Source organism: Stegostoma tigrinum, chromosome 5 (genome assembly GCF_030684315.1).
Source record: "Stegostoma tigrinum isolate sSteTig4 chromosome 5, sSteTig4.hap1, whole genome shotgun sequence".
NCBI lineage: Eukaryota > Metazoa > Chordata > Chondrichthyes > Orectolobiformes > Stegostomatidae > Stegostoma > Stegostoma tigrinum.
This window is the reverse complement of record NC_081358.1, coordinates 40,239,872-40,263,302: the sequence shown is the minus strand read 5'-3', so window position 1 is coordinate 40,263,302 and position 23,431 is coordinate 40,239,872. Positions and strand designations below refer to the sequence as shown.

The following is a 23,431-nucleotide window of genomic DNA, read 5'->3' as shown; positions in this document are numbered from 1 at the left end:
CACCCACAACTGTACAGATACTCCAGATAAGGTCTAACAAGTGCCTTATAAAAATTCAATATTACCTCAATATAAAATAAAGAACTACACTGCTGGAAATCCAAAACAAAAACAGAAATTGCTGGAGACACTCAGCAGGTCTGGCATCATCTGTGGAGAGAAAGCAGAGTTAAAGTTTGGGTTCAATGACTCTTCTTCAGAATGTTTCAACATTACCTCCTTGCTCTATACTCCTATTAATAAAGCCAAGAATACTATGTGCTTTACAATTGCTCTCCCTCTCTCTGTCTTGGACTTTCAATGATCTATGCACATATGTACCCAAGCCCCTCTGTTCCTGTTCACAATTTACAATTCATTCACGCTTTATGTTATCTGAAAACTTTGAAATTTTCCCCACACACCAAGATCTAGATCATTAATATACATCAGTGCGAAACATATTTGATAATGTTATTGCGAAGTGCCTTGAGACATGTTCCACTGTTGAATGTGCTATATAAATGCAAGTTGGTATTTAGTAAGGAAATAGACACTGATCCTGTAAAGGCAATATAAGGAGATAATCTGATGTAACATTACTGCCTAATATTCCATTTTATTTTGCAGGAATATAGCATCATACATTCTACAACAACAACAACAGAAGGATTTACATAGTCGAATCTCTGACAGTGACACCGAACAACTGAAGGACATATTAGGAGAGGTGACCGAAAGTTTGATCACGGTGATACATATTATGGATCAACTTCAAGTGGAGGTGGAGTTGCTTCAGGAGAGAATTCCAGAGCTTTGGCAGCTGAAGGCATGACAGCCAATGGTGAAATGTTGAATTGGAGTTTTGCATATCATGTAATCCAATGTAATATTATCTTCTATTTCTTCTTTAGCATCGAGGATTACTTCCTTCCACTCTGGATTTGTGTGTCCTGGAATTACCATTATGGAACTACATATTGTGTCGTAGTGGGCCAGCTGGTGTTCAATGAGTTGGGTGAGTGTATTTTGCCTGAGTTCTAACACACTACCTTTGCTGTTTGAACTTGATCTTCCCTTGAGTTTGTCAGAAGTGTTCAAAATAGTTGGTGTTTTTGTGGATACTTCTTGTGCAGGTCAAGATTTCAGTGAGTCAATGACAATATTGCATTTTTCACAGAGACTTTGAGGAGGTCTTAGAGTTTCAGTCCTCTTGGTAACAGCTTACCCTGGCAAAGCTCAAAGCTTAGAGCAGAGGATTTGTCACCCAGCGTGTAGATTATGTGGCCAAACCTATGTTCAATCACCCAATGCTCTTTGTGTCTTTGTACATTATGATCTGCTGTACTGCATGCAAACCAAAACTTTTCTCTGTATGTAGACACATCTGACAATAATAAATCAAATCGAATCAAAACCAAATCATGATAAGTTATCATGCAAACCACAATATAATATAGAATATACATATGTATGTAGTTTTGTTCATAATACAGTAATTGCTTTTGTATGGGCAAAATTGTATGGGCATTAAGAGAATTTATAGTATTAATTTAAAGTCAAAAACAACTAATAGTTTTGCTTTTCACTTTAATCCAGACATGTTGACAGCATGACATTAGACATCAACTTTAGTACTGGCTAATACAATACTCCCCTCAACCTCTATTTAACATTAGCTTTGAAGGGATTGTAGAAGTACTCATTCTGGATTCAAGTTCCAGTATGGTGTTGGTCAACTTGTGGCCTATATGGAAAGGGACATGCTTTTGGTGAATAACAAAGAAAGCAACCCTGGTGCAATCTGTTGAGCCACAGCTCCTTACGCTGCTCATCAGTGGTGCTATGGCCTGAAATAGTCTCCAGGACTGTGAGAATTTTCTGAGAGCCAGGGAAGGTTCTGGTAATGGCAGCCAAGTGACTAGTTAGCTGTTCAGCAAGTCAAGGCAGCTGGTTGCCATGCTGTTTGGAAGAGAAAGTTCACTTCCTGAAATCAATTGGTCATGATCGCCCCAATTATTTACAAATCTGAGAAGATTGACACTAACTTTGAGGGTAGACAAGGTTCATGAATCAGTTGGACATGTTCAAACTGACTATGAACCAACTGGCAGTCAAGAGACATCTTCTCATCATGGGATTAGTTTTGTCGAACCAGAGCTTCCTTAAATCAGCAAGTCCAAGTGTGGGCAAACAGCCACTCCAGACATTCACTGGCGTCTGTGGCCTCTCTCCAGCTTATCATTGTTCACACCATTAAACCTGTTTGAGGCTTTGGTTGGGCTTGTATGAAAAAGGTGAACTAGTGTGTCAGATCGATCCAGGAGATCAGACTCCCAAGGGTAAATTTTTAGGCTTGGAATCCATTTACTGAACTGCTGACTACCTATAGAACATTGGAAAAATTGTGACTGAGCTATCTCACTGAGTGAGCGCAAAGTTGAAATGAAATGTTAATACTTGAGGAGTGCATTTCAAAAATAGTGGCAGAGGCTTAATTATCATAAAGGGCCTTTCAGATTTTGGGAATGATGCATTGCAGGACCAGGGTGTTTTGCCAGCAAATGGTAGATGTTTAATTGTCTGCCTCTTCGCAAATTATCCACTCTTTTCCATATAACACTTTCAAGGCTTCTTTAAACACATTTATCAGCTATCCATCCATTATTTCAATCATGCCTGCTTGTAAAAAAAATTGAAGAGCAAAAATTAATGAAACCTCCTGCAGAAAGTACAACAGAGGGCCTTTCCTGAGATTTGATAATGCACAGCAATAGCTCAATCTGAACCTGAGTTCTGCTGATATAGTGGGAAGATAAATCAGCCACGTTATTACATTGAAAGTGTTCATGCAGTTTTGGTAAAGTGGATTTATGTTGGCATAATATGAATAAAAGAGTGAAGTACATCATGATGAGATTTGACAAAAAGGAGAAGCTTTGTGCGTGTGAATCTCTGTTGTGCTTTTAAATTAGCTCCATTTTTACTGATTTCATGCACGTCTGCAGGAAAAATATCCATAGATACAGTATGTCTGGCTCTTTTCACATGAAGGTGAAATATTGCTCAACGCAAGTTACCAGAAAAAAAATTTAATTCTTTGTTTTTATTTTTAAAACAAAATTTATGCTATGCTACATTATTTGGACAGAAATCCAATAAACAGTGGGTGAAATACTCAGTGCCTAAAGGATAAACCAGCAACATTTTTAATTATCAATTAATTCCTATTGGTTCAATCCATTTAAAGAATCTGTTTTAGAGAGAGGCTAACAAAACTGGTAGACATATTTCTTTTATGGAGCTGGCATGTAGCTAGCTCCTAACTTTGATGCGCGACAACGCAATTTATATGGTAAATTGTACCAAATAATGGTTCTAGTGAGTGTTATGGCTGCATTGAAAAGGAATGTCACGGTAAATAGCTGCCAAATTATGGACTGTGCTGTAGTGTCACAACTGTGCTAAAGACAAATAGCACAACAGGCTACTGCCAGCACCCAGCATGACACCAATGAGTTATAGAGAAGAGGAGCAGTGTGATGTGATGCTCTTTGTACTCTTATTATAAAGGAGGGTTAGTGTTTGGGCCTGATATATAAAGCAGATATGTGCAACATGGAAACTGGATGTTATGCCTCAATGTTATGGTATGTGGAGTCTGATACAACCTATTTACTAAGAAGTCCATCATTAGCTTTCAGAATGCAGAATACATTGGTGCAATAAAGTATGTATCTCTGGGTTGACATCAGTGCTACAACTTATTCCTTTCTAAAACAAAATACAAAAATACAGTGGATTTTACTCAAAAGGGTCTATCCACCTGGAGAGGGTGGTGGCCATATTAAATATTCACATGAAATTGCATTGCTGCAAATGTTAGAATGACTTTTTCCTGTGATACAACAATGCATTTTAACACGATTTTACATTCTTGCAAGGCAGCATTTAAACACAAAATATACAGAGCGACATGAACAGAGAATCATGGTGATTCAATATTCTTTGGACTGGAAGAAGGTTTTGCATGGGGTTCCCCGGGAATCAAACTTAGTGCCTTGGTTTTCGTTGATTATTTATTAACAACCTAGACCTGTGTATAGTGGACAAAATTTCAGAATTTGAAGATGATATAAAACTTCAAAGTATTGTGAACTCCAAGGAAGATAGTATTAAGGTTCAAAAAGATGTACATTAGCTGGTGGAATGGGTGCGTAAGAGCCAGTTGGAATTTAATGCAGAGAAGTGTGAAGTGATTCATTTTGGTGGGAAGAATGAGGAGAAGGAATATACAACCAGGACAAAATTCTAAAGTGGGGTTGGGAGTTGAGGGAATTGGGGCGTATGTACACAAATCAATAAACATTGTCAAGCAAATTGGGAAAGATTATGACATGACACTTGGAGATAACACAGTGTGGAGCTGGAGGAACAAAGCAGGCATCAGAAGAGCAGGAAAGTTGATGTTTCGGATCAGGACCCTTCTTCAGAAAATCTTGGAACCTTGGGTTTTATAAATATGGGCACAGAGTAAGAAGTTGTGATAAAACTGTACAAAACACTGGTTCTACCTCAATTGGAGTGTTATGTCTAGTTCTGGGCACCTCACATTAGGAACGATAGGAAGGAGTTTGAAAGGGTGCAGGAATAATTCATGAGATTGGTTTAAGGACAGGAACTTCAGTTACATTGATAGATTGGAGAAGTTCAGATTGTTTTTCTTGGAGAAGAGGAGGTTGAGAGGAGATTTGATAGAGATATTCCAAATTATGAAAGACCTGGAAAGAGTAGATAGGGAGAAATGTTTTGCATTGGCAAAAAGATTGAGAACCAGAGAACACCAATTTAAGATAGCAAGAACTGGAGATGCTGGAGTTAGAGATAACACAGTGTGGAGCTGGAGGAGCACAGCAGGTCACGCAGCATAGGAAGAGTAGGAAAGTTGATGTTTTGGGTCATGACTCTTCTGAACAATTCAAAACCAATTTAAGATTATTGACAAAAAAGGCAACAGAGACATGAAGAAAACACTTTTTTACAATGCAAGTGGTTAGGCTCCCAGAGCCAGTTCCTGAGATGTCGTGGAGGTAGGTACAATTGAGGCCATTAAAAGAGAATTTTATAATACAAAAGGATTTGCAGGGCTATGGGTAAAAGGTAGGAGAATGGCACAAGGAGAGTTGCTCTTACAGACATCTGGCACAGACGTAAGTGATTGAGTGCATCTCTGCTATGTATTCTCTGATTCTACTTTGCAAACATAAAATTTTATCCAGATGTGGTATAAGGACAAATGGGATCTGATTGCCGATTCTCCAGAATTCTCCAGGAGAAAAATCATGGAAAATTAGAACATAATGAGCTATATTTATGGAATGCTAGAGAGGATCATTTGGGCACCTAACTGGACTGTAGGCTTTCCCCAGGATCAATGAGCTCATGTGTTAAATTCCACCAATCAGAGACCAGTGTATCTCTTGAACAGCAGTGCTGCTGGGTGGGTGGTGGCTGATGCCAGTACTTCACCCATCTGAGGCCCATCTCACTGAGGAGAGGAGGGAAAGGTGTTCAGCAGCAGGGTTATGGACTGGTGCGGCACCCTTCCCAATGCCAGATCACTCAATCAGGCAGAGAGCCTTTGAATGAAATACCTCTGGGACCCTGAAAGCAATTCATGTGCCCCACATAGTCAACCACCCCACCGTAACTGGGTAAATACCAGCAGTAGTGTGACGACTCCATTAGGTGGGCATTAATTGTCAGCAGGATAGCATGGTCATCAATGGGCCTTCTCACCATGTTTTTAATCAGGATGAAAGTGGGAAGGTACTACAGCTCCCTTCACAAAGCCCCTCTGATTAAATGCCCTCTGTCCACCAAACTCACAACGGGTGAAGGCTTTCGATCTAGCCAATCCACAATCAGGGAAAACTTCCATTTATTAATCATGAAGCATTTTCATTTGGGGAAAATAGCTGTTTCTCTGGAAGTGAAAATTCTGTTTATTAAGGTCAGTCAGATTACTGTGAGGCCCACCTATTGTATGCAGAGCACAGGATCACTGTTGACACCTGTAAATCATCAGCATTTGCTTTTTAATAATAACCGCTTATATTTTTATAGAGAGTTGAACATAGAAAAATGGTTTCCACTCCCCCCAGATCCACATCACAGACCCAGATCTTGCTAACTTCTGAAAGTGATGGTGCTATCCCCTGTGGGCCAGACGGTTGTGGGTTAAATTCGGAGCTGACACTTCCAGAGAGAATGCTATACTGCCAGAGGTGCTATCTTTTGGATGAGACATTGAACCAAGGTCCTGTCTGCCTTCTCAGGTAGCTCTTAAAGATCCCAAGGCATTATTCTGAAGAGAAGTAGGTGTCCTGGCCAATATTTATATTTTAACCAAGATCACTGAAAAACAACAGGTTACTTGCTATTATGACAGATAGTAGGACTGCAGATGCTGGAGAATCTGAGATAACAAGGTGTAGAGCTGGATGAACACAGCAAATCAAGCAACATCAAAGGAGCATGAAAGCTAATGTTTCAGGCCTAGACCCTTCATTTCTGAAGCTCTACACCTTGTTATCTCTACCTGCTATTATGACATTGCTTTTTGTTGAACAAATCATGTGGGAGCTCGCTGGAAGCAAGCTGATTGCCATACTTCCTAGATTACAACGGCAAGCGCACAACAAAAGTAAAGGCTGTAAAGTGCTGTGAGACATCTTGAGGTTATGAAAGGTGCTGTATAAATCCAAGTTCCATCTTTCTCTGCTTGACTGGTTTGAAATGTTGCAACCTTAGTTGATTCCTACTTAGCTGTTCATTTGACAGCATAAAAGTTAATAAAACATTTATGTTAATATTAAGAGCATTACATTTGCTTTCTGCCCAATTTATGATGTTAAAAACTTGATGATCTTACCCTCACCTTGAACTTAATTGAACCCCTCCCCCACTCAGTTGTTGCTGTGTAGATTGATAAGGTTATAACATTTCTCGACTCCGAAGTTAGTTGCATTTAAAATGCTACATCGCATACCTTGAGAAATGTAAAAGTGCATTTTCAGACTTTTATTTTCATTCTTGGTGTCAGAAGAGATTGGTACAAAAGACATTGAGGAACAATGATGCATTTGCTTTTGTAATGTAAAAGTCTGAAACTAAAATTCTGCAACGAATACGTAAATGGGTGATCATTTTGTTCAGCATGGTGGAAAGAAAAATGAACAGTATCTCATTAAAAGCTGTTTGAGTAATTGTTCTACTCATTTATTAGGTGCCCTAAAAGTAAAATAGATAAGCTATTTGTGATGTGGTGTACTTTTATGCAGTGGCTTGGTTAGTAGTGTTCTCACCCCTGAGTCAGAGACTCACGTTCTACTCCAGGGACACTGACACTTCAATGCAACACTAAGGGAATGATGCATTGTTGGGGATGTGGTCTTTCAGGTTAAACCTTAAATTGAAGCCTGTCTATCCTCTTCGAGGAGTGTGAGCGATCCCATGACACTATTTGGAAGAGCAATAAGTATATTTCTCCAGTGTCCAGGCCATAAATCCACCCTCAATGAATTTCACAAAAGCAGATTATCTGGTCATTGCTGTCCATGGGATCTTGCTGTGTGCTTATGTTTGCCAAATATCTACACAGCAACAGTATCTACACTTAAAACAAAAATGTTACAAGCCCAAACTTTCAGGACAAGAATCCTTCATCAGAACTGAAAACGTTGGATATTTAAAATAAATACCGAGCCTGGGAAAAGACCATGGGTTGAAAGAACAAAAGGAGAAAAATGGTTCTGTGCAGCAGAGGGCAAGAGTAACTAACTAACCAAGTGGGAAGATGGGCAAGGCAAGAAGGAGATGCTTTTAATGTTTTCCAGTTCTGATAAAAGATCATTGACCTGAAATATTAACTCTGAACATGTCAGCAGGTGGTTTTGGCAACAATTAGAAAGCTTAACTGCAATAGGTGAGGTGGTGATCTTAACACCACCACAAATTGGAGATATTTCCACTAGGGTGAAGCACAGAAGGGCTAGGCTGGTGTATACTCTCCAACTGGCCGAGCGAAATTGTGAGAGCAGAGGTCTTGCATAAACCTGCTTAATTTGATGTGGTATTCCTCAGACAGCATCACTGAAAAAGATCATGTTGTTCTTTCTGGCAGATTGCTGTGCACAAATGTTGACAGTGATTAGGCTGAAAAATGGTAATTTATTGACTGTAAAGCCCTGAACTCATGGAAGGAGCTATATAAATGCAATTTTAAAATAAATCCCTTTTTCAAGTTTATTCTTTTATGGGAGGCACGTGATGATTTGTTTGCTCATCTATCGTTGCCCTTCAGAAGATGATGGTGAGTTGGTTTCTTGAACTGCTGCAATCCATATGGTGTAGGTGCACCCACAGCGCTGTGAGGAAGGGAGTTCTGGGTTTTTGAGCCAGTGAAAATGAAGGAACAGCAATATAGTCAGGATAGTGTGTAGTTCAGTGGGGAAACATCCTTTATGCGAGCTGTGTAAGCAACAGATGTAACAGGTGTAATGCCAGAAATTGAAAATTTCATCTTGATATAAGAGACAATGGTTTAACTGTAAAATGGGGTGATGGTGTGAATGGCATCAACAAACCAGCAATACACTCTACTCAAAATACATCTACCAAAACTTCAGTACAAAGGAAGATGAAACACAGGATAAAATGGACAGTTATTTTGATATAATCGGTTAATACATTTGCCCAAAATTAAATGGCCTTCTCTTAATATGTTTTCATTTCAAATGTTAAAAGGAGCAGGTAGCGTAAATGTGAAATGTCCTTTACTGCTTCTGCTCCAGTGTTCCTGAAATTTCACAACCACTATGTGTTTCAGGTGCTCCAGACTTTCAGAGGTACCCTTGCTAATTGAATTCAACATTTGTCTCCTAGACAATATTTATTTGCATTTAGATATAATTTTATTTTTTAAAGAATGGTTAAGTAGTAAATAGCATGCAATTTGTATTATTCAATTAATTCTCTTTACCTTCACAGTCAGTTGTGTGATAATCAAATTTTAAATTTAACCATGTAGAAAAAGGATACATATATATATAAATAATATGAAGAGTTTACCGGTAAATATTGGATTAACACACAGGCTTTAAGCAAACTTTCTCCTCATTTCAAACTGTTGCTTACGGGTATTTAACTGAAAATCCATTCTCTATAAATTATCCAGTCTTCTATGAATCATTGCTGAGCAGATTCAACTCTCCATACTCCTTGCATAATTACAAACACCAGGAAATACAATAACTAATAATAATAGAGGGCCTTAAATGTCAATGAGAAGCCTGTTTGTCATATGGCCAAAAATATACTCCTTATAAACTACAATCAAATGCATTCCAGGACACCAAACAGATAACATGTTTTCATCTGGAAGACTGACTTTATAATTTATGTCCGGGCAGTAAAATTTGAACCTTAGCAATCCTCCTAAATAATAATTACAGGTTATTTGGTAGATGACAATTCATATCTGGACTTATCCAGTATAATGTGACGGAATGGCAGGTAAATATTATAAGTCAAAACCACTCTCATAATGGGACACCATTTTTCTTCATGGATAGGCGCTCAAAAAAGGAATGATTTGCATTTATATAGCTCCTTTCCCAACCTCAGGACAGCCTGAAGTCGTTTACAGCTAATGAAATACTTTTTAAATGTAGACGCTACTGCAGCCTTATAAATCTGGCAGCTAACTTGTGCACAGCAAAGTCCAAGCATAACATCATGTGTTTCATATCCGCATTAGTAATGTTAGTTGAGAAATAAGTATCACCAGGACAACGGGAAAACATCATTCTTCTTTAAAATACTGCCACAGAAACTTTTAAGTCTACCTGAGAAGCCAAATTGTCAGTTTAGTACCTTATCCAAAAGGTGACATCTCTGAAACTACAGCACTCCTTCAGCACTGCAATGGGAGCATCAGCTTAAAATTTGTACTCAAGCCCTAGATCTTGAACCCACTACATTATGACTCAGAGGCAGTAGTACTGCCTACTGATTTAAAGACAGGGGACAGGCTGACAGAAATCATGTTGAAATACATCACCCTGCCATCTGTAAGATGATGTCATCACTATGAGTGTTATATACCCCTGGGGCTGTTTCACCAAGACAGAAAAAATGCATTATGCTCTCTATCCATTTCACTGATAAATGCAAATAGGTCCCAGGAAAATAAATCTAAAATTGTATAATGTCCTAATTTTTATAAATCCTTAATGGCATCTAAAGTTTCCAATTCCATCACATGACCATTTGATAGAATTTGTGAGACAGGATATTTCCCACAAAGAGAAACAACCTCTCTACATCTACCCTGTCAGGCCCCCTAATAATCTTATATGTTTCAATAATATCTCATTCTTCTCATCTCCAATGAGTAAAATCCTAACGTATTCAACATCTCTTCATAAGAAAATCCCTCCACACCCTCCCAGTCTAGTGAACCTTCTCTTGACTGCCTCCAGTGCTAATATATCTTTCTGTACATTATGGGGACCTAAATTGTTCATGGTATTATAGGTGTAGTTTTAGCAAGATCTTCTTATTTTTATGTTCCATTCCTGTTAAAATAATGGCCAACAGTCTAGATGTTTTTCCTTTCACTGAACTTGTATGCAAATGTCTTATAATATGTGTTTAAGCACTACAAATCTCTCTGTGCTTCAGCCTTTTACGGTCTTTCATCATTTAAATTATATTTAGCTCTTTCATTCTTCCTGCCAAAGTGACAACCTCACATTCTTCCACATTATAATCCATTTGCCAAGTTTCTTTGCCCACTCACTTAAACTGTCTATATCCCTCTGTAGCTTCCATGTCACCACTTGCTTTTCTACCTTTTTTTGTGTCATAATTGCAACTCTTGACTGAAAAACAGGGACATCGCCACCCATTATCTGACAGTTGAGAATATTTTCTGTCTCAGAATAATCTCCATTGCTTTCGATTTTCAATTGTTTAACTTTCAAAGTAGCTGCAAAATAGACACACACAAGCAATTCAACAGGCACTTTTATAACTGAAATATCCTTCGTCACAGCTGCACATGATGTAATGAACATCACATTTTTTCAGAAATATGCTTTATTCACAAAATTTATAAAAACATATGGCAAACATTTCAAATTAAAATCAACAGCAGATGCAATAAAATTCACCATTTCTCCACGCAGCATTGTTCCATTCCGAGGTACCGCAATACAAGTTCAATATTCTTGATATTTAGAAAATGCATTCTATGTCACCTGTTTCCAGCCTTCAGTGTACTATAGAAGAGAGGTCTTACAGGTAGTCTTTCCCCACTTCATTGCTGCAGTGGCTGCCTCAAGCTTTAATGCATTCCTCAGCACTTTGTTCTTGAATTTGGAATGTGCCCGTTTCCAACATTTAGCCATGGGCAACCTTATGCACTGGAAGATCAGCAATACTCTGGCAAACCAAAGAGCATTTTCATTGAGTTGATGTAATATGTACATCCCATATTGAGTCATGCAAATTGTGTAGTAAAAAATATATACTATACAGTGAAACACATGTTCCATACTGACAGTGTCTATACACAATACAGTGAGACTAGTGATGCAGACATATTGCACTGCCGGGACTATGCACTTCTAAATATCAAAGAGAAGAGAAACAGGAATATTCTATGACTGCACAGGAGTCTGGACTTCAAAATAGAAAGACATTACAATCCGACAATGGGTAGCACTTGGATTTTAACTAGAAATAATTGGTTTCTCCACATTGAGAATCTGGTTTGAATTAGCATGCAAAAGATAGAAAAAATTTCATAATTTCCAGAATATCATTGGAGATCACATCTTAGAAGCTTGTTTATTTTGTAAAGCCCAATTACTTGATGTTTGTTTCCTAACATTTTTGATAATGATTAAGAAATAAAGAATTTTGTTCTTAAGTAGTAAAAACATTGCAGATATTCATTTTTTGACTCGATATCATGCATGATTCAGTCAATGATTATATATTGAAAACCATTTATTTACATATGTGGGCATTATACCCGATTACTGTCAATTATATTAATAGTGCATTTGTCTCTGTAGCTGGAAATCTTTTTTAGATCCTTCACAGAATTGTGATGAAAAATTGGTGTTTAAAACAATCAATGTTTTTACTAAATTGTTCTGGCAAATGTAACATTTCTATTGAATACTGAAGCTGAAACGTAGCATGCTTCCAAAGTCATTCTTCCAGGAACAGAAAGTGGCTTGGCAGCTCTGTCATAAGTGCTTTGTGGCTTGATCTGAAGTGTGATTCCCAATTTGAGGCACCATTATTTCCTATTTAGAACACACTGTTATGGGTTGTCAGCATTCAAAGACTTTTTTTTTATTTCCAGCTCAAATAACCCTGTACATAAGTGGATATTCCTTGTTAATATTCTGGTTTGCTTCCTTCTTGCTTTGTTTTATGTATATGGCAGATTCACTGCACGGTTTGGATAATGTAGAAAACGGTCTCTCCTTTGTTTTTAGTGCCCTTATATACTTGGGTTTTACCGATCTAAGTTCCTCCCTAGCTTTATAATTTCCAAAATCTCTGCGTTGCTTCAAATTTTGGTCTCTTAGGCATCTCGAATTTCTACTGCCCCACCACTGGCATTTGTTAAGTCTGGAACTCCCTCCCTAAATCTCATCACTTTTCTATCTTTCTTTCATCCTCAAGACATTTCACAAAACCTAGCTTTTGTGAATAGCTTTTGTCCTACTATCACCCAAAATGACTCAGTGTCAACTGTTGTTTGATAATGATCTTGTGTTATGCTTTGGGACATTTGTTTACCTTAAAGGCTACATACATACAAGTTCTTTTTGTTCTGTTATGCTACCACAATAACATGCTTGGACTCCAAGGAAGCACAAGGCAGTATCTTTACTGGATTACAAAACAATTCTGATGAAAGGTCATTGACCTGTAACGTTAACTCTGTTTCTCTTGCACAGCACAGATGCTCATGACCTGCTGGGTGTTTTCAGCATTTTCTGTTTTTATCTCCACTAGGTTATTGTCTTGGCTTGGCCTTCCTCCAAAAACTTGTCTTCACAAAAGCACAGTTTCCATGAGCAGAATGACTTTCCCTACAGAGATCTGCTGCCTCCACATATATATGATGCAATAGCAGCAAAAGGTTAGACTGACATCTCTGATTGGATATATACTGTACCTGAAGATTACATTGTTTGAGCTCCTGCTCCTAAAATCCCACCACTGGTTTCCAGGCATGTCTATCCTGAGGTTGTGAAAGGTGGTACTGAAATTCAAATTCTTTCTCCTTCCACAAGCAGATTCCAGTGAACCTGTGTGGAGGAAGGAAAAGTTTATGATGAAACTAACATTTACTTCTTCAACATCAAATTGGAGGCCACATTCAATGCCAATAGATTTTCCTGTCTATTTCACAAAGTGGTGAGTATTCTAAGATCAGAAAAAGGTATAAAGTTAAGATTGGGGCCAGAATTTATTGGCAAGTAAAAGTATACACAGGTGAAGAAACACACGAGGAAGAAATTGGTAGCAAAAACTAGACATATGGAACATATCTGCAGTACATTTAGCTTGATTCAATACAGTTTGCATGAGGAATGGATATGAAAGATTGATTCCACAAGTCTCTATCACACATGAAATGTAGTTAAAATAGTCTCTTGTTGGAGATGGTCTTCGTCTGGCATTTGTGTTGCATGAATGTTACCTGCTACCTATCAGCCCAAACAAGGACGTTGTCCAGACTTTGCTGAACTTGGCTAGGGACTGTTTCAGTATCTGAGGAGACAAAAATGGTGCCTGAAGGCTGAAGGGAGCTGAACATTGTGCATTAACAAACATTCCCACTCTGACTTTACAATAGAAGGGAAGGTCATCGAAGTAATAGCTAAAGGTGGCTGACCCCTTGACATTATCCTAAGGAAATCTCAGCATGGTGTTCTAGGACTGGGATGATTGATCTCCAAAAGCCACAATGACCTTTATTTGTACAAAGCACAACTCCAGCTAGTACAGACATTCCTTCCTTCCACTAACTCCTATTGACTCCATTTTTGCTAGGAATCTTTGATGTCATACTTGGTCAAATATTGCTTGATTGCAGAAGAGTCACTCTCACCTCACCTCGGATTTCAGCTTTTACATCCATGTAAACCAAGGCTTTAACGAGGTCAGGAACTGAGTGGCCTGGCGAAATCCAAAGTTGTGGAGCTGGATGAACACAGCAGGCCAAGCAGCATCTGAGGAGCACAAAAGCTGACTTTTTGGGCCTTGACCCTTCATCAGAAAAGGGGGAGGGGGAGAAGGTTCTGAAATAAATAGAGAGAGAGGGGGAGGCGGATCCAAGATAGATAGAGGAGAAGATAGGTGGAGAGGAGACAGACAAGTTAAAGAGGTGGGGATTGAGCCAGTAAAGGTGAGAGCAGATGGGGAGTTGGGGAGGGGATAGGTCAGTCTGGGGAGGACTGACAGGTCAAGGGGGTGGGATGAGGTTAGTAGGTAGGAAATGGAGGTGCAGCTTGAGGTGGGAGGAGGGGATAGGTGAGAGAAAGAACAGGTTAGGGAGGCGGGGATGAGCTGCACTGGTTTTGGGATGCAGTGGGGGGAGGAGGGATATTGAAGCTTGTGAAATCCACATTGATACAATTGAGCTGCAGGGTTCCCAAGTGGAACATAAATTGCTGTTCCTGTAACCTTCGGGTGGCATCATTGTGGCACTGCAGGAGGCCTAGGATGGACATGTCATCTAAGGAATGGGAGGGGCAGTTGAAATGGTTCACGACTGAGAGGTGCAGTTGTTTATTGTGAACCGAGCGTAGGTGTTCTGCAAAGCAGTCCCCAAGCATCCACTTAGTTTCCCCAATGTAGAGGAGGCCTCAATGGATACAGCGGATGCAGTATACCAGGTTGGAAGATGTGCAGGTGAGCATCTGCTTGATGTTGGAAGTCTTCTTGGGGCCTCGGATGGAGGTGAGGGACGAGGTATGGGGGCAGGCATAGCATTTCCTGCGGTTGCAGGGGAAAGTGCCGGGTGTGGTGGAGTTGGAGGGGAGTGTGGAGCAGACAAGGGAGTCACAGAGAGAGTGGTTCCTCTGGAAAGCAGACAAGGGTGGGGAGGGAATATTGTATTTGATGGTGGGGCCGGATTGCAGATGGCAGAAGGGTCGGAGGATGATGCGTTGGATTGGGAGGTTGGTGGCTGGTACGTGAGGATGAGGGGGATTCTCTTTTGGTGGTTATTGCGGGTATGGGGTGTGAGGGATGAGTTGTGTGAAATGCAGGAGACATGGTCGAGGGCCTTCTCTCATTGCCAGGGGGAAGTTGCGGTCCTTGACAAACGAGGACATCTGAGATGTACCGGAGTGGAATGCCTCATCCTGGGAGCAGATTCGGTGGAGGTGAAGGAATTGGGAATAGGGGATGGCATTTTTGCAGGAAGGTGGGTGGGAGGAGGTGTATTCTAGGTAGCTGTGGGAGTCGGTGGGCTTGAAATGGATATTCATTTCTAGGTGGTTGCCTGAGATGGAGACAGAGAGATCCAGGAAGGTGAGAGAGGTGTTAGAGATAGTCCAGGTGAACTTGAGGTTGGGGTGGAAGGTGTTGGTGAAGTGGATGAACTGTTTGAGCTCCTCATGGGAGCACGAGCTGGCGCCAATACAATCATCAATGTAACAGAGGAAGAGATGGAGTTTGGGTCCAGTGTAGGTACGGAAGAGGAATTGTTCCACGTAACCTACAAAGAGGCAGGCATAGCGTGGGCCCATGCAGGTACCCATGGCTACCCCCTTTGTCTGTAGGAAGTGGGAGGAATCAAAAGAGAAGTTGTTGAGGGTGAGGACGAGTTTGGCTAGGTGGATGAGGGTGTTGGTGGATAGAGACTGGTCGGGCCTGTGGGACAGGAAGAAGCGGAGGGCCTTTAGGCCATCTGCATGGGGACTGCAGGTGTATAGGGACTAGAGATCCATAGTAAAAATGAGGTGTACTGGGGATGTTGGAAGTTCTGGAGGATGTGGTTGGTGTCACGGACATAGTTACGGAGTTCCTGGACCAAGGCGCGGACGCAAGTAGGGCCAGTTTTGTGTTCCTAAGATGCTGCTTGGCCTGCTGCGTTCAGCCAGCTCTACACTTTGATCACTATGTTGACAAGCCTTCAATCACTTTACTGATAATCAAATGTAGTCTGATGGGGCTCTAATTGGCTTTGTTAAATTTGTCCTTTCTTTTGTGGATAGCACATATCCAGAAATTTTCTGCTTTAGACCATAAGACTTAGGAAGCAGAAACAGGACATTTGCACATTGAGTCTGCTCTGCCAGTCAATGAGATTACAGCTGATCTGAAAATCGTCAACTGCACTTTCACACCTTTTCCCCATAATCTTTGATTCCCTTACTGATTAAAAATCTATCTCAGCCTTGAATGCAATTAACAATCCAGCCTCAACAGCCCTCAGCAGTGAAGAATTCCACAGATTCACTGCCCAGAGAAGAGATCTCTCCTCATCTCTGTTTTACATGGATGATTCCTAATTCTGGGATCATGTCCTCTGGTCCTACACTGTCCAACAAGGGGAAATCACCTTTCCGCATCTATCGTGTTAAACTCCTTAAGAATCTTTTATGTCGCAATAAAGTTGCCTCTCATTATTTTACACTCCAATGAGCACATGTCCAACCTACTGAACCTGTCCTCATAAAGCAATCCCTCCATACCCAGGATCAACCTAGTGAATCTTCTCTCAACTGCCTCCAATGCCGTTAAATCCTTCCTTAGATAAGGGGGACCGAGACCCTTCACATGTCAGTGATAATGGGAACTGCAGATGCTGGAGAATCCAAGATAATAAAATGTGAGGCTGGATGAACACAGCAGGCCCAGCAGCATCTCAGGAGCACAAATGCTGACGTTTCGGGCCTAGACCCTTCATCAGATGAAGGGTCTAGGCCCGAAATGTCAGCTTTTGTGCTCCTGAGATGCTGCTGGGCCTGCTGTGTTCATCCAGCCTCACATTTTATTATCTCCCTTCACATGTCAGTCTTGTTGTTATGCTGAAAAAGCTTGGTTGTTGCCTGGCTAATTCTGGAACACAAGTCTTCAGCACAATTACTGGAATGTTGTCACAGCCCAGTGACTTTGTAGCAACAGTGTCTTCAGCTGTTTCTTGATATCACATAGAGTCAAGTGAATTAGCTGAAGACTGGCATCTCTGAAACTAGGGATATCAGGAAGAGGCCAAGATAGATCAACCACTCGGCATCTGAAACAAACGCTTCATCCTTGTCTTTTGCACTGACTTGCTCAGCTTCCACATCATTAAAGATGAGATATTTGTGGAGCCTTCTCTTCCTGTTAGCTGTTTGCAGATTGGATATGCCAGGACCGCAGAGTTTAGACCTGATTCTTTGGTTGTGGAATCTCTTAGCTCTGTCTATCACATGTTCCTTCCATTGTCTAACATGCCTTTTTTTGTGTTGTAGCTTCAACAGGTTGACAAGCTTCACTTTTTACTGCTACCAGCATCCACACCTGCACTCTTCAATGATGCAGGGTTGGTGCCCTCACTTCTTAATGGTAGAGTTGGATGTGCCTGGTCATGAAGTTACAGATTGTAGCTGCATACAATTCCACTGCTCCCAATGGTCCACAGTACCTCATGGATACCGAATTTTGAGTTGCTAGGTGTTTGAAACCCATTTAATTTGGCATGGTGATGGTGCTGCACAAGTCGATGGAAGATATTCTCAATTCAAGTCAGGACTTGAATTGGGTGTGGCACAGTGGCTCAGTGGTAAGTACTGCTGCCTCACTGCATCAGGGACCCAGGTTTCATTCCACGCTCAGGCTATATCTCTCCATACCTTTCCTATTCATGTATCTGTCCAAATGTCTGTGTGGAGTTTGCTTGTTCTCCCTGCATTTGTGTGGGTTTCTACTGTGTGTGCCGGTTTCCTCCCACAGTTCAGGCTGGGTGGATTAGCCATGGGAAATACAGGGTTATGGGGATAGGGTTAGGGGTGTGGGTCTGGGTGGGATGCTCAGTGTGGACTCGTTGGGCCAAATGGCCTGCTTCCACTCTGCAGGGATTCTATGATTCTATGACTTCACCTCCACAAGGACTGTGCAGTGGTCGTTCTTAGCAATACTGTCATAGATAGAAGAATCTATGACTGGTAGATTGGTGAGGAAGGGTGGCGAGACAGGGGTAATAAGAAAACCTTGTCCATATTTATCTGATACCATCAACTTCATGGGATTTAGCATTGATGCACAGGACTCACAGAGGAAGTGGTAAAGCTAAGTAAATTACATGATTTAAAAGACATTTAGATGGATACATGAATAGGAGAGGTATAGAGGTTTATGGGGCAAATGCTGGCAAATGGGTCTCGTTCAGTTTAGGAAATCTGGACAGCATGGGCTGGTCGGACCAAATGGTTTGTTTCCTTGCTGTCTACCTCTATGACTCTATAATTGCAAGTATAGTGCTGTGCCATCACTTCTGGTGGGTTTGCCCACCAGGGAGAAAAGTCATACCCCAGGAATGCTGTTGGTAGTGTCTGTATCGTTGAAAGATATGACTTTGAGAATGAATATGTCAGGCTGCTACTTGACTAATCTATGAGACAGATCTTCTGATTTCGGCGCAAGCCCCTAGGTGTTAATATGGAGAACTCTGCAGGTTAACAAGGCTGGGCTTGCCAAAGTTCCATCCATGTTATTATGTTGTCTCTACACATTGATTTCTTATTTTGCATGGAAATCTTTGTTGTGGCATCTTGTCAAATGTCATCTAGAAATCTATAGGTAGCACAACCACATGTTACCCTCCACCCATGTTTCCTGATACTTTCTCAAAAACTTCAGTAAGATAGTCAAATATGATTGCCTTTTCACAGAACAATGCCGATTCAGCAGATTGCATTGTGATTTTCTGAATGCCCACTGCCTTCTTAAAGACAACAAAGCATTTTTCCAATGACAGATGTTAAGATAACCAGCTTGCAGTTCCTTATTTTCTACCTCCACTGACTCACTTGAACAATCTGATGGGACCTTTCCAGAATCTAGAGAATTCTTGTAGGTCTGGGATTAAATATAGGTCAGACCAGGTAGGGACGGTAGATATTCTTCTTTAAAGTCCATTCGTGAACCAGCTAGGTTTTCACAACGATTGTCAATAGTTTCAAATTTGGGTTTGAATCCCACCATGACAGATGGTGGAATTTGAATTCAATAAAAGAATCTGTAATTAAGAGTACTGATGATCGTGAAACCATTGTTGGAAAAAAAGATCTGGTTCACTAAAGTCCTTTAAGAAAGGAAACTGCCATCCTTACCTGGTCTGATCTGCATATGATTCAGCATGTATGTATGACTCTTAAGTGCACTCTAGGTCCATAAATGCTGACACAGCCAGTGACTCCCACATCCCATGAATGAACAAAACTAAAATCAGTTTTTAATTCTAGATTCACTAACTGAATTCAAATTCTACCAACTACGGTACTGGATTTCAAATCTTTGTGCCAAAGTATTAGCCTGGGCCTCTGGATTGTAGCCAGTGAACTATCCATTACTTTACTCTATGCTATCACCTTCCTGTAGAACATGTAACTCTTAAAAACATCTAATTTAAAATATTTTTAGAATAAAGCTCCTGATTAGTTCTTCATTTAAAATGCAAAAGAAATTATGGATTTGCTTGCTTCCTGTAACACTTTCCAACAATCAAATCTATGGCCATGGGTTGAACTTCAATTAATATTTATGAAACTCTATCCTGTAAGTAACTAATATTTTGATTAACATTTGTAATAAAGTTCTGTATCTTAGTTCATCTGCAGATAAAAGGATCCACTGATGTCCTGAAGGCTGACACTACTGAGCATAATGGATGTGTCAAAGGGACCACCTTTGGATGAAAGTAAACTGAAGCATCATCTGCCCCCTCAGATGAATGTTAGAGGTCCCGTAGCTTTGTGAAGAAGAGCAGAGAAGTTGTCTCCAATGTGCTGGCCAATATTTATCCATCAATCAACATTATAAAAGAACGGACTATCTGGAATCAAAGTCTGTCCCTACGGATAAAATGATAAAGCAAGGCACAGACAGGGGATCTTTACGTTGTTTCCAACATACTCTGAACCCAGTCAAAAGTGTTTCATGTGAACGAATTAAGAAAGCTGATTAAGAAAACAATTTTAAAAAGATGTTTGTGTATGATCAGAGGATTAGAAAAGAGGATAATAAGAACAGAAAATGCTGGGTATGCTCCTTTTTGCCTACCGTTTAATTTATTGCCCTTCTCTTCCAGGAATGCCTGCTTTGACTACATTTAGTTTCTCTCTTCCTTGTTCACCTGCATTTTCAAAATGTTATTGCCTCTCCCCCCAACAGCCACCTACCATAAATCTTTACTGGCTCATGAATTGCTAAATCTCTAACCTCTTCCAATACTGAAGAAAGGTCACCAACCTGTTCCTCGCTCCACAGAAGTTGTTTGACCTGCTGAGTGTTTACCAGTGTTTTCTGTTTTTATTTCAATGGCCATAGTGACAACAACTATGTGCTGAGTCATTTGAAATTTGGCTACCTGATCACGAATGTGCCAATGAAGTAGGAACGCATTAATACTTTTGAATTGGAAGACAAACTGATACAGACTCCATTTGGAACACTTGAATTTTGTGTAATTCGAGTTATGTTTTGTATTTTGCAATGCAACCTTTCTACATTAATACAGTCAAAATGTGCATGTGTGTGTACCCTCATGTTACAACAAGCATTTCCCTAAAGTGCGTTATATGTATATTCCACTGGATGATCTATGTATTTCATTATGCAGTTGGTTTGGGGACTTCCTCTGCTGAAATATCAGTTTCTTCCTTTGAAAATTTGCTCTTATGATACCTTGGGGAAGATTCCTCAGACGGTTTGCTAGTACTCTGTTGTAAATTAAGTCACAGCCTGCACTATTATATGGCTGACTTAAGATGTTTCCATTTATTTGCATGTGGTAACAGAGCAGACTGTCACAAGCCTTATAATATCCTCGTTTTGCCACAGATTTTTGCAGCCACAATAAAAAATTGCAACCTCAGGAAAAGAACCGAATGATAAGCTTTTAGAGGTTTTTTTTCCGCCTTTTCCTTTGCAATTTGAGATGCAATAGACAACAATCTACTCAGGATAATAAGCGTTATCAAAGGCTGATGTGTTTTGATCCTGAATGTAACGGATGTGGGTTGTGAATATTTTTGTCTGGTTTATTTGGAATGTTTACTGAACAGAGGAACTATGTACTTACCTACTTCCCTCAATGCAAAACATCTGTAATCGTGCCTCTCGCCCTGACAGGATCAGATGGTGGAGAGAAAGTAGTCATGGCCTAAATGTTTCAGGGGGAAGAGATTGTGTTATGCTTCTCTGTTTGTTGCTCCACCGCAACACAAAACATAAAGTTGTACATTCGCCCTTCCTGAAAACAAAGTAATACCAGGGGTGGGGTTAAAATTCCCTCTGGCTTGCGTTCGATATTTTCACACATATTCTGTTATCAGAGGGAAATAAAATCATCTGGATCAACAACCTCAGGGCATCTCTTGCATTTTTTAAAAAAAGCATCAAAACTGTATTAGAGCTTTTATTTTGGTGACTTTTGGATTTCTGAATGCGTGTGACTTCACGAACATTAAACACTGCCAAACCTAACGCCAATCAAAGTCAATTTGATCAAACAAGTCACGACTTCTTTTAAAAAGGATTCTGTGAACGGGGAACAACTTCTTCAATTTCAGGCTACACATTTTGGGATTGCCTTCACCCACGTGCGGGATTTTGAGACTACAGACAAGGCTGCATACTTTGGGAATATGCTTCTTCACTGTGCATCTCGCTTAAATCCCTTGATACCATTAGTAGGTCCGACTGGATTTGGAGCCACTTATCTATAATGTAAGTAGTGATTTCAAAAGTAACGAGACGGCTCTCTTTATTACGATATTAAGTCACCAGAATGTTCCTGGCGCTGCCCACTCCTGATGTGGGTGTGCGCATGGTTTTCCAGCATTCTCCGACCTAATTGCAGATCTAACTAAACTAATTAATCACAGCAACCCGTTCAAAATGACAAGGTTTGGCAAGGTGACATTCTGCAGAGACACCCCCCCCCAAAAAAAAATCCACACTTTGTGTTTTTTTTAAATCCCCACAGCAATTTATTTTCTGAATATCTAAGTTTTTCCTGTGAAAAATTCCAACAAAAAGGTACCCAAGGTTAACTGTACTGTATGCTTATTCAATATTTATGATCTTTAGTGTACTACTTGTAAGGTTTTTGGGGACTCAAACGGGTACATTAATCAAGAGGAAAATGACAAAAACGGGCATTCTGACAACTCATATACTGATGCTCGTTTCATGAGAATAAGGGAATAACTTTATTAATCAACAGTTCCTGATTAATTGTTACAGAGTGCCATCCATAAATTTTCCTTCAATTTAATAATCCTTCCTGAAGACTAACAATATCCCTGGTGATTTCAGTTTTATTGAGAGCTGAGTTCTTATGGAGGAGCAATGACACAAATAGCTGAACAGAGCTAAGGCACCTCTATGGACAATCTTTGCAACCCTGACAGTTATGAAATACAATTATCAGTATGATCTGCTTAAGAATTCATCATATGCTCCTGGCTTCAGAGAATTCCTTTTTTTAAAAGTAAAATACCACCAGGACAAGAAAAAAAAGCAGCACTGATAAAGATGCGTTTGTGGTTCACCCTTTAGCTGTAAATTGAAGAAATTATTTTCTTTGCCTGCAGCTAATTAGATTTTCTACACCATAGTATATTCTCAACTGTAAAAACATGTTGAATAATTTTAGGAGGGAGAACAGGATTAGAAATGTATGCGAGGTGTCTAATTTGTTACACAGTACATAGTGCAGTAGAATATAATGAGTACAGTTCTTTTACTTTTAGATATGCCACATGACTACAGAAGCACAACATGAATGCATTTTTAATTTTTTTTGTCATTTTCTTCACCCCTCCCCCTCAGCTCCCCACTGTCCCCTTCAATTTAATTATCTAACATTTGTCTCAGTTTTTACTTGTTTACCTTATCATCAGTCCTGACATGGGCCAATTAGTGCTGTGTAATTGTTTAACCTGCTCAGTGTGGTGTGGAGAGAGAGCGTAGTGTCACTGTTTGCTAAAAAGAATAGCAACATGACAGCCACTCAAGAACAGGAGCAGGCCATTCAGTCCTTTAAACCTGTTCCTCCATTCAACAGATCATTGCTAATCAGTGTCTTACTCCATCCATGACAGCCTCGGTAACCTCAACTGACTTGACCCTTTTC

At 40.1% G+C, this 23,431-nt stretch overlaps 1 long non-coding RNA gene and 1 pseudogene across 2 annotated transcripts; both read left to right on the top strand.

Annotated features, from left to right (window-relative positions):
- Positions 1-903: 903 nt before the first annotated feature.
- Positions 904-21,603, top strand: LOC125451669 (uncharacterized). Of its 2 annotated transcripts, none has more exons than XR_009445742.1 (5): positions 904-997; positions 13,084-13,210; positions 13,368-13,488; positions 17,544-17,854; positions 19,900-21,603. It is a non-coding gene; the product is annotated as an uncharacterized LOC125451669 (long non-coding RNA). The 2 variants fall into 2 exon arrangements; XR_007247350.2 differs by having other exon boundaries at positions 13,365-13,488.
- LOC125451565 (prostaglandin reductase 3-like) lies at positions 1,592-2,428 on the top strand (annotated as a pseudogene).
- Positions 21,604-23,431: the final 1,828 nt, after the last annotated feature.